This window comes from Cariama cristata, unplaced genomic scaffold (assembly GCF_000690535.1).
Source record: "Cariama cristata isolate BGI_N322 unplaced genomic scaffold, ASM69053v1 scaffold7203, whole genome shotgun sequence".
Lineage (NCBI taxonomy): Eukaryota > Metazoa > Chordata > Aves > Cariamiformes > Cariamidae > Cariama > Cariama cristata.
The window spans coordinates 13,967-24,462 of NW_009610078.1; the positions used below are offsets into that span (position 1 = coordinate 13,967).

The 10,496-nt window shown below is 40.3% G+C and overlaps 1 pseudogene; it reads right to left on the minus strand.

Annotated features, from left to right (window-relative positions):
- Nucleotides 1-469: 469 nt before the first annotated feature.
- On the minus strand, nt 470-1,775 carry LOC104159760 (annotated as a pseudogene).
- Between the last annotated feature and the right edge of the window lie 8,721 nt (nt 1,776-10,496).

A 10,496-nucleotide genomic window follows, 5' to 3' on the forward strand; every position in this document is an offset into this window, starting at 1 on the left:
CTGGTCCCACTCCACTGCTCAAGTAGGGCCACTGAGAGCCAGTCGCCCAGGGCTCTGCTGAGATGGCTTTTGAGTACCTCCAGGGACAGAGACTCCACAACCTCTCTGGGCAACCTGTGCCAGTGCTCGGTCACCCTCACAGTGAAAAAGTGTTTCCTGATGCTCAGAGGGAACCTCCTGTGTTTGTGCTCATTGTCTCTGGTCCAGTTGCTGGGCACCGCTGAAAAGAGCCTGGGTCCATCCTCTTTGCACCCTCCCTTCAGGTATGTATAGACATTGATGAGATCCCCCTCAGCCTTCTCTTCTCTGGGCTGAACAGTCCCAGCTCTCTCAGCCTTTCCTCATACGAGACATGCTCCAGTCCCTTCATCATCTTGGTGGCCCTTCACTGGACTCTCTCCAGTATGTCCACATCTCTCTTGTACTGGGGAGCCCAGCACTGGACACAGCACTCCAGGGGTGGCCTCACCAGTGCTGAGCAGAAGGGCAGGATCACCACCCTCGGCCTGCTGGCAATGCTTGGCCTAATGCAGCCCAGGATACCACTGCCATTCTTTTCTGCAAGGGCACATCACTGGCTCCTGTCCAACTTGGTGTCCACCAGGACCCTTAAGTCCTTTTTTGCAAAGCCGCTTTCCAGCTGGGTGACCCCCAGCATGTGCTGGTGTGTGGGGTTGTTCCTCGTCAGATGCAGGACTTTGCACTTGCTCTTGTTGAAGCTGATGAGGTTCCTATCAGTCCATTTCTCCAGCCCTCTGGATGGCAGCACAGCCCTTTGGCCTGTCAGTCACTCCTCCCAGTTTCGTGTCATCTTGGTTTTGTGTCAAACTTGCTGAGGGTAGAGTCTGCCCCATCATCCAGATCACTAACAAAGATGTTAAACAGGATTGGACCCAGTACTGACCCTGGGGTACACTGCTAGCTACTGGCCTTCAACTGGACTTCAGGCCACTGACCACCATGCTCTGGGCCTGGCTATTCAGCCAGTTTTCAACGTACCTCACTGTTTGCTTATCCAGCCCCTACACCAACAGCTTCTCTATGAGGATCTTACGGAAGAGTGTCGCAGGTCTTACTGAATCCAGGTAAGCACTAGCCACTGCTCTCCTCTCGTCTACCAGGCCAGTCATTTCATCATAGAAGTTTATCAAATGGATCAAGCACAAGGTCTCCTTGGTTAAGCCATGCTGACTAGCCCTGATGATTTCCTTGTCCTTCATGTGCCTGGAAAAGTTTTCAAGGATTAGTTCCTCCATCACCTTCCCAGGTATAAAAGTGAGGCTGACCAGCCTGTAGTTCCCTGGGTCTTCCTTCTTGCCTTTCTTGAAAGTAGGAGTGACATTTGCTTTCTTCCAGTTTTTGAGCACTTCTCCCAATCGCCATGATTGAGCGAAGATTATTGAGAGTGGCCTTGCAATGACATCAGCCAGCTTCCTCAGCAGTCACGTGTGCATCCCATCAGGGCCCATGGTCTTATGTATGTCTGGTCTGCTTAAGCATTTCCTGGCCAGATCCTCTTCCACCAAAGGTACATCTTCCTTACTCCAGTCTTTCCTCCTGGTACATGGGATCTGGGATTCCTGAAGGCCGGTCTTGCTAGTAAAGACTGCAGCAAAGAAGTCGTTCATTGCCTCAGCCTTTTCCATGTCCTGTGTCACCAGGGCCCCCATCCTGTTGAGCAATGGGCTCACATTTCCCTAGTCTTCTTTTCATCACCTGTATACCTACAGAAGCTTCTTGTTGTCTTTGACATCCCTGGCAAGATTCAATTCCATTTGGCCTTTAGTTTCCCTGACTTCATCCCTGGATGCTCTATTCCTTCCAGGTTACCTGTCCTTGCTTCCACCCTCTGTAATGCTTCCATTTTGTGTTCAAGTTTGGTTAGGAGCTCCTTCTTCCTCCACATAAGCCTCCTGGCATTTTTGCCTCGCTTCATATTCATTGGGATGAAGGACTCTTGAGTTTGGAGGAGGTGATCCTTGATTAACCAGCCTCTTAGGGCCCCCTTCTCCCCAGGGCCTTGTCCCATGGGACTCTGCCCAGCAGATCCCTAAAGGGGCTGAAGTCTGCTCTCCTGAAATCCAGGGTTGTGAGCTTGCTTTTTACCTTCCTCCCTTCCCTCAGGATCCTGAACTCCATCATCTCATTAAGTAGAACTCTATTAATCTCAAGTTATCATTTACATTTTGCTGTGTTATATTTTTATCAAATGTTTTTTATCTTTTCATTAGAGTGCAGAATATATCTTCTATGTTATTATTTTTTCAAGTTGAGGGCAATTTAATTGTATCTATATTTAGGACAGAGGTTTTTTTTCTGCAGGCAATAAATAATAAATTGTGTGTGCTACGGAATTAGTCTTTTAATAAATACTCTAAAAATGTAATACTACAGTATTGGCTTATTATATGATGTTATGTCTGTTTCATAAAAATCCAGCACATCATATAAACATAAGTAATTTCATAAATTTCTTTGTTTTTAAAAGAGAGTTCCAGTGACGTGAAAGGAAAATAATAATGAAAAATATGTTTCACATTATTTGAAAAAAAAATAAATACCACTTAGACATCGCAACAACTTCTATTTGCTTTTGTAATGCAAAGCAGAGTGAGGACATACATATAATTTCCTGCTCTTTCATAAAAGTAAATATTCTGCAACTCATGGTCTTCAACATGTAGAAGCACAAATACAAAAGGGAGTTATAATTTATATCTATTTTATTAATTCAGGTTTGAGAATTTTTTTTAACAATCCTGAAAAATAATTACATTTTAAACGAAACTAGTGAAACATAGCATTTTGTTTATGCAATTTTCATAGCAATTTTGGAGGGGAGAGACAGAATTGTGGGACACTGCAGTTCTACAGCTATTCCTTTACAAGCGTGGTGTATTTAAGCTATTCTCTCACTAAGACACTTATGTCAGTGGAGGAGAAAGGTAAATTTAAATCAGTAGGATAATTGTTATAATAGTTTAATGTTTCTTAGAATTATAGGAGAAACTGTGCTGCAAATGATCAAAACATGGAAGACACATCAATGAAATGTAGTAGGACAGTAGAGGAGAACAAAGCACTGGAAACAAAGAAATAAAAACTGATGGTGTCAATATTTACCTTTCTTATAAAGTTAAGTACCTGAAAATAGAAGAGCGCAGAACAGGAGCTTCTTTGGAGAGACAACTGGAGTTGATTTATCAAGACAGAATGGTAAAAAGATTCATATTGTTTTCAGTGAAATTTCCATCTCCAGAATAAAATGTAGTAGTGTAAATAGCTTGAAAAGTGCAGTATCTTCTGGCAGCATTAGTTGCAGATGCCCCACTTTCTCTCTTTCAGTCCTAAGGAGCAACTTTTTTCCTCCTAAGGCCCACTTGGTATCAGAAATGAACGTGATGCAAGTCTTACCTGCTCCGTAAGAGGGAAGATACATTCTTGTTCATGCCACAGAGTTCCCTTTGCTTAAGTAGTGGTTGGAGAGACACGAGCTAACCCTTTTGGCTACAGCATAATTAGCACTTCCAATCCTTTCAAGAGTAAATCTGTGCCAGCACCTTCCACCATTTCCAAGTAGAAATGTAATCATGATTTTAGTCACATCAAGTTGGAAAATCTCAGTTTAAGAATACAGATCTTTAACCTTTCTGCACTTTTGGAAATAAAGAAAACATTTTGACTTATGTAAAGCGCTGTGAACCACAGAGGAAGGTGCTAAATAATATATATTATTAAATAATTTATTTCAGCACAGCCATTACATTCTTACTGAATAGGTCGCCCTATATGAGTTTCTGTAAACTTAATGCAATGTTCACATGCAAGAATAACAAACTGCTCTTATAAAGAACCTATGCTGCAAATCATGAAAAGCTGCTTCTAAAGAGCAGAGTTTGAGTTTCATTAAGTGAATCCTACAAGTGATTAGATATTGAGGTTTACAAATGAAATAGAAATAAATGTCAGGGCCTACTGCTGTTCTCTAAAGAGCAAGATTAAAATAAATTATCTGAAATAGGTATTTTGAATTTAAACCAGTTTTAAGAGTCAATCTTACGGATATGAGTATCTCTCACATAGCTGAGACTTACTGTTTTCATTGCTTTACTAATAATATTCCTTGTACAGAAGACAACCAACTGTTGAAATATTATGAAAATAAAAGTGGTTTATTACTGCATAACATATATATATACACACTCACAGACGGTATTTTCTTAGGAAAAACAGCGGAACACCACACCTAGCTTAGAAACATCATCAGCTTGCAAGGAGAGCAGTGTTGAGACCCCTACAACTCCTAAAATAGGCTGCAAATTGTTACACATGAAAGAAATTGCTTTGCCATCCTTTAAATGAGTACAACATGTCCATCTGCTTTGCCCAAGAAGCTTCACTGGCTAGCTAGCGAGCAAAACCTCCTGTCTAAGCTGAACTTTGCTAGCTCAAGTCATGACCCTGGCTTAGAGGAGTGAAACTCATATCCCGGCCGCAGCACACCAGCCCGTATGGTTCAGAGCACCATGCCTTGATGGGCTCATCACAAACCCAAAGGGAAAAGGAGGGCACCTAAAACATTATTCACACTATAAAAGAAACAAGAAAAGCCTGAGTCTTTCCCTTCAAAGCATTACAGATTTAAAATACATCATGCAGACCATTTGCAAATTCTGGATTAAATAGCATTCTGTTCAGTCTCCCAAGACTCAAACCTGTACATTATTGATAAAATGATGACTTAACTAAAAAAAAAAAACACACGTATATAAACAAGCACAACCCTTTGGAAGCCTTTCCTTATGCCTCTAGGCAGTTATAGAAGGACCAGTTGTTTTAAATCAACTATAGTTTGTTGAAAAGTACCATCTAGTGGTGATTTTATATTACACAGCCACACTGAATTTACACGCTGAAACTTTCTTTGGCCTGTTTATGTCAGAGCACAGACTCACCAAAACTGAATTTCACATTATGGTATCACCCTATATAACACTTTCACTCAAAACAAAGAAGTACATTATCCTTTGCTCTTACCTTTGTTCACATACCAGCTCGTGAGTCACTGGAAAGGCATGATATTCCTGAAGAGAAATGAAAGGTCTGCAACCTCGTTGCTGAGTTTAGCTCATTTTCAGGATTGGAGTAGTAAAGACTTCTGGAAATGACGTTATAATAATTACCAAAAGTGGTTTTTTGCTCTGTTAGCAGGAACCTCACATGGTGCTTTCTATCAAATTAACTAAGAGAGCAACCCAGGAAAAAAGCAGTGCCTTGACCTTTTTCAAGTTGCAAATTCTTCGTGTAAGCAGAGACATGTTTACTGTAAATAAAAATACAAAAGGTTTTATAGAAATTTTTGCTATTGATTATCTACATTTGCTACAATTCAGAATCCTTCCACCTCTCTTGGGAAGTCTAATACACATTGACTCTGATGTCAAAGCATAGACTAAAATGTTCAAAACACGGTTGATCACAAATATGACTGCAGATCACATTAATAAGCCCCATGTTCTCCTGAAAGCAGCAGGACTCTTTCAGCAGAACAAAAATTAAAAAAAAGAATTAATGGCCATTCACAGTGCTACTATGATTTTTGAGGGTCTTTACGAAACAGGGTAGCAAAGCAGCAGGTGATAACCAAAAGTAGGTACGTTTGTTGTAGCCCCTGGTTACTCCAAGCCTGTGGACCCTGCAAAAGGACAGAACATCTGGCATTGTATTCATCTACACAGCCCGAGAACTCAGCCTAAACGCTCAGCTCATATCTCAGGTGGCCTTGGCTAATATTATTAAATACTCCTGTAGGAACATCAAAAGACCCATATCAACTTAAGGAAGGAACAAAAGCCAGGTCAGACAGAGCTAATGGTCACTCTTAAAGAATATTATTTAAACTTGCACTTGAGCCCCTGATGTTAAGGTTAGAAATGTCAGGTAAAGGATTCCCAGGCAGCCTGGAAACAGCAGCAGTTCGCACACCAGCAGTGGATTTACTCTTGGTGAGTGATTTGTGGGGATCAGGAAGGAGAACATATGCAACTCTTAAAATAGTTTGCCTTCGTCTATCCCTGTAATTTTCTTTTGCCGTGCAGATAATGAACTGTCACATTGGCCTTTGTTTTCCTAGCCCATTCTTTACGTTCCTGGGTTTGCAGATGCAAATACCATCTTACAATAACTTTTTTTCCCCAAAACTCCTCCCAAAGGAGGACTCTCTTTCAGCATTCATTTTGTTGCTCCAAATCCCACCCATGTGAGCACAGAAATACAATGGCAAGAATTTCCCTTCTGTGCACACATAATCTTTCAAAGTGGTTTTGACTTTGAAACAGTTTAATCACTAAATGTAAAAATCTGTTTAGTTGCCAGACTAAAATATGCTACCTCACGGAATTGTGTGTTGTGTGTTATACAGGTCCTCCTTATACAGATGATCTAAAATCACATTCTTTTCCTTTAAAAAAAAAAAAACACCACACTTATTTTTATATCTGCCAGTTCCTGTACCCTTACATTATCCAGTTAATTCTTCAAGCCCTCCTACAGAATATGCTCCATCAGGTTCAGTTTATGTTTATTCTACCATGTCATAGTTTCATTTAACTGGTTTAACAATTCAGCTGTTGAAAACAGCTCTAGCAGAAAATCTTGATTATTCCAACTGCTTGACAAATTCAGTTCAAAGAGAGTTTGTCAGTGCTTTTAAATACAGTCAGCATAACAGAATTTTCAGTTTATTTCCGTTTTTACAATAGTGGGTCATATACAATTACTTCTGCTATATGTTGTATAAATATTTTTGAAAGCTAAAGCACACACGCTTTCTCAGACAGTTCTTCTGGAGGCCAAGTTATAATCACATGGTGTCAAATTGGACAGAATTAGTCCTTATTGTTTTACATGTGAATTACTTCCAATTATTTCTTGTTAAGTGAATTGTTGTTTGCATGAACTACAATTGTGCTGCGTATTTTAAAAGGATAAATATTCGACCCTTGTAAATGTTAAAAAAACCCAAACAAGATAGTAAAAGTGGAGGATAAACCATTTTCTTAAAACCTTTGTGTCATTTCAACTGCTTCAGATGGATAGAGTAGGGAAATGAAAGCAGAGATTTGAATGATAAAAATAACCAAGAGTGAGATTCACTTTACAGAGGTAAATAAATATGATGAATTTAATAATTACAACTAATTTTAATAGGACAATCACAAACAATCTGACTTCCTTGGCTTGGTATGATATGAAGTATATCTGCATTTTCTAGCCTCAATATTTTCTAGCCTAAATTTCATATGCTACTTTCCTCTGTTACAGATTTGCATTGTTAATATACAAAGTCATACTGCACAGTTCCAACCATAAAAAAAAGGTGATAAACTTCATAAAAAAAAAGTGATAAATTTTCCCACGAATGAAGAATTACCTTGATTTTACTACAGCCTGCATATGTATGCAGCTCTGCATACTTCTCTCGTTCTACTCTGTGCTGATATTGCACTGCATCCCACATTTGGGAAAGATGTTCCTGCTTGAGATGCTAACATGGTTTGAACTCAGTGGGTGTTCTGGAATTTAAAAGCAGCAAAAACTCAAAATGTCAAGTCAAGTCCACGCAAGGTCCTATTCAGATGGAGCATGGTATGGCCTGGATGTTTTTAAGGACAACACTACCACAGATGGTTGACTCTGCCTCTGTTCCTGGCTCATCCACCAAAACAATGAGCTCCTCCAGGAGAAGCCGGGTGAGGTGAGGCTAGAGCTCCCGCACAGGAGGCGACAGGCAGGATTTTGAAGAAAGAAGAGTTTAACTATAGTCAGAGGGTTAGAAGGCAAAAAGAAAGGAGAGGATGCACCTCAGGACCCCTTCTTGCTTTTCAAAGTGTAAACGCCTGTGACTTCCAAGCCTACATGTGACTGCATTTTAGACAGGCTGTCCTTAATTCTTGCTCACCCAGCACAATCCACCTGAGATTAACCACAAATTGGCAGTAGTTGGCACCCACTGAACGAGGTGACAGAGTACCATGTATTCTTATGGGAAAATTTCTAGGCATAAAAAAGGTTTCACCACCTGGATTCACATAAAGGCAAACCGTGGCTGAAATCTGTAGAATTACAGAGGGTCACTCTTACTGTACTGCACTGGCAAGAGGCTCTGAAAAGGGAGAAGTGGAAATCATCGGAGCACCGCACACATAAATGTAGCATATGATTATGCAGGCTTTCAGAGGAAAATTCAGTCTTGCTTGTACTTCCAGTAGTTTTAACCTGCACAGTAGAGAAGCTGGGTCAGAACAAATTGTAGAAGCCCAGCCAAGGCTTTCACACTGGTAGCTTCTCAACAGCTTTGTCACTGCTGGTACCCAAACCAGTGCTGGTACCAGTACTACTGCTGGTACCAAACCCATACCAGATGGGTATGAAAATTCAATCTTGCTTGGACTTCCAGTAGCACAGTAGAGAAGCTGGGTCAGGACAAATTGTAGAAGCTCAGCCAAGGCTTTCACACTGGTAGCTTCTCAACAGCTTTGTCACTGCTGGTACCCAAACCAGTGCTGGTACCAGTACTACTGCTGGTACCAAACCCATACCAGATGGGTATGCCCATATGGGCTGGAACAGCAGCAGGGAAGGTGTTCTCATGGCAATAATGTGACTCTTAGTTCACCAAACTGTACACACATGAGGAAAATGGATGTAAGCTAGCCAACATAATTATTTGAGAATTTGAGATTTCAGCACGCCTTATGCCTTGATTTTGTTTGAAAACAGAAGACTGAGAAGAAGCATCTCTTAGTGCTTTTACTCTTACCAAAGCTAGAAGCATGACAGGAATGACACAGCTTTTCTCTCTGCAGTGAGAATTAGGACTTCTAATCTTCCTTCGTAACTCTTTTGAAGGGTTTGCCACAAAGGAAGTACTGAACATCTAACTGAACCTCAAGCAGATTATGTTTTACCTACAGTTCTGGAAAATGATGTTTCAGTAGGAACAATGAGTTAACCTGACATGTTTTTCTTTCTGGAAAACAATTCTTCCTAAAGCTCCTGTTTGATAAGAACTAAATCATGGGTCAAAAAAAATTCCAAAGGATTATTGGCTACAAACTCTTGGTTGGCTGCCCCTCAAAAGGCAAGCGTAGACTAAGGCAATTTATTCAGACAAAAATTAATTCTTAGGCCTGTGACCTAAGGATATACAGCAGAAACATCAGTCCTTGGCTTGCAGTTGATAGTCACGGGATTGCTACAGCTCTTTAGCTGTGACAGGCTCAATATGTCATGACGGTACCTACTGAATGGAAGAGATAAAGATGGCCTCTAACCCAAAAGTTCAAGACAAAACAGTGGTAAACAGAACTTTGAAAACATGAGGCAATCATATCAGAGACTGGTAAGTCATCTTATGGACTAGGTTAAGAGATGCGCTCACTCTGAATGTCTCCGAGACAGTATTGTCTTCCACAGTTTCAATTCGTTAGGTTGTTCTTAAATACATCCCTGTCCTATAAAAGCAAAATTTGTTGAAAGTCTTTTCAGTTCTTTTTTTCTGTTATTAACCATTCCCTAAATTCAGCATTTTTGTAAAAATATTTTCATACTCTGCAGTGTTTCTCTACAGCTTTCCCAAATTTTCTCTCATTCTGGACACCGAGGTACATTCATCTTCTTTTAATCCATCTTCTTTTAAAGGACTATCTTCTATTTCCATTTCAGACATAGGATTTTATCCATGCATTACCAGTCCCAGTCTTGATGTCCGCAATTTATAATTGAGATTGGCATTTTACTTCAAAGCAAACAGAAAGAATTTTCTTAGTTTATACTTTGTTCTAGCTAATTTTTTATTTCTAGATAAAGACAGTCAAACAACAGCTTCATAGGGTCAACCAATAGATAATACTCAAGTGTAATCTAATTAACTTCTGTTCCACAGTCTCATATAATTAGCTAGTTGAGCATTGACAGACACTTGAGCCCTGTGGTTTGACCAGGTTTAGCCAACAGATCAACATTTGCATTGCAGAGAGACCACCTCTGCTTGACTCATGAGCCAAAGGAAAACTATTAGCTAGTGAGCAAAAGCATCCTTAGCTAAGGGCAAATTGTAGTTTGGGATCATCCAGTAACCTCTGTAATTCACATTGACCAGTCAAAGCCAGCAAACTCTGCTCAGTGCTCCCAAAAGGCAAACCTGCTTGGGTGACAGATGCCTGTAGTAGACTGAAGGAGGTTTTGCAGTGCGTCAGGAGATCCTGGCAGCGCTGAAAAGCCCTGGCACAGCCCCAAGGGCTACTGCAGGCTGTAAAGGGACAAGAAGAGGTAGGTTAGTGTGAACTTTAGATTAGATGCTGCAGCCCAAAATAAGATTTTGGTCAGATACTTAGCAAAAAAATCATCAGTCCTTACAGATAAGAATTGCTAGGCTTGCTTTCTTAAATTGACAGGAAGTTATGGAGAAATACTTTTATTTTGATTTAATTTCC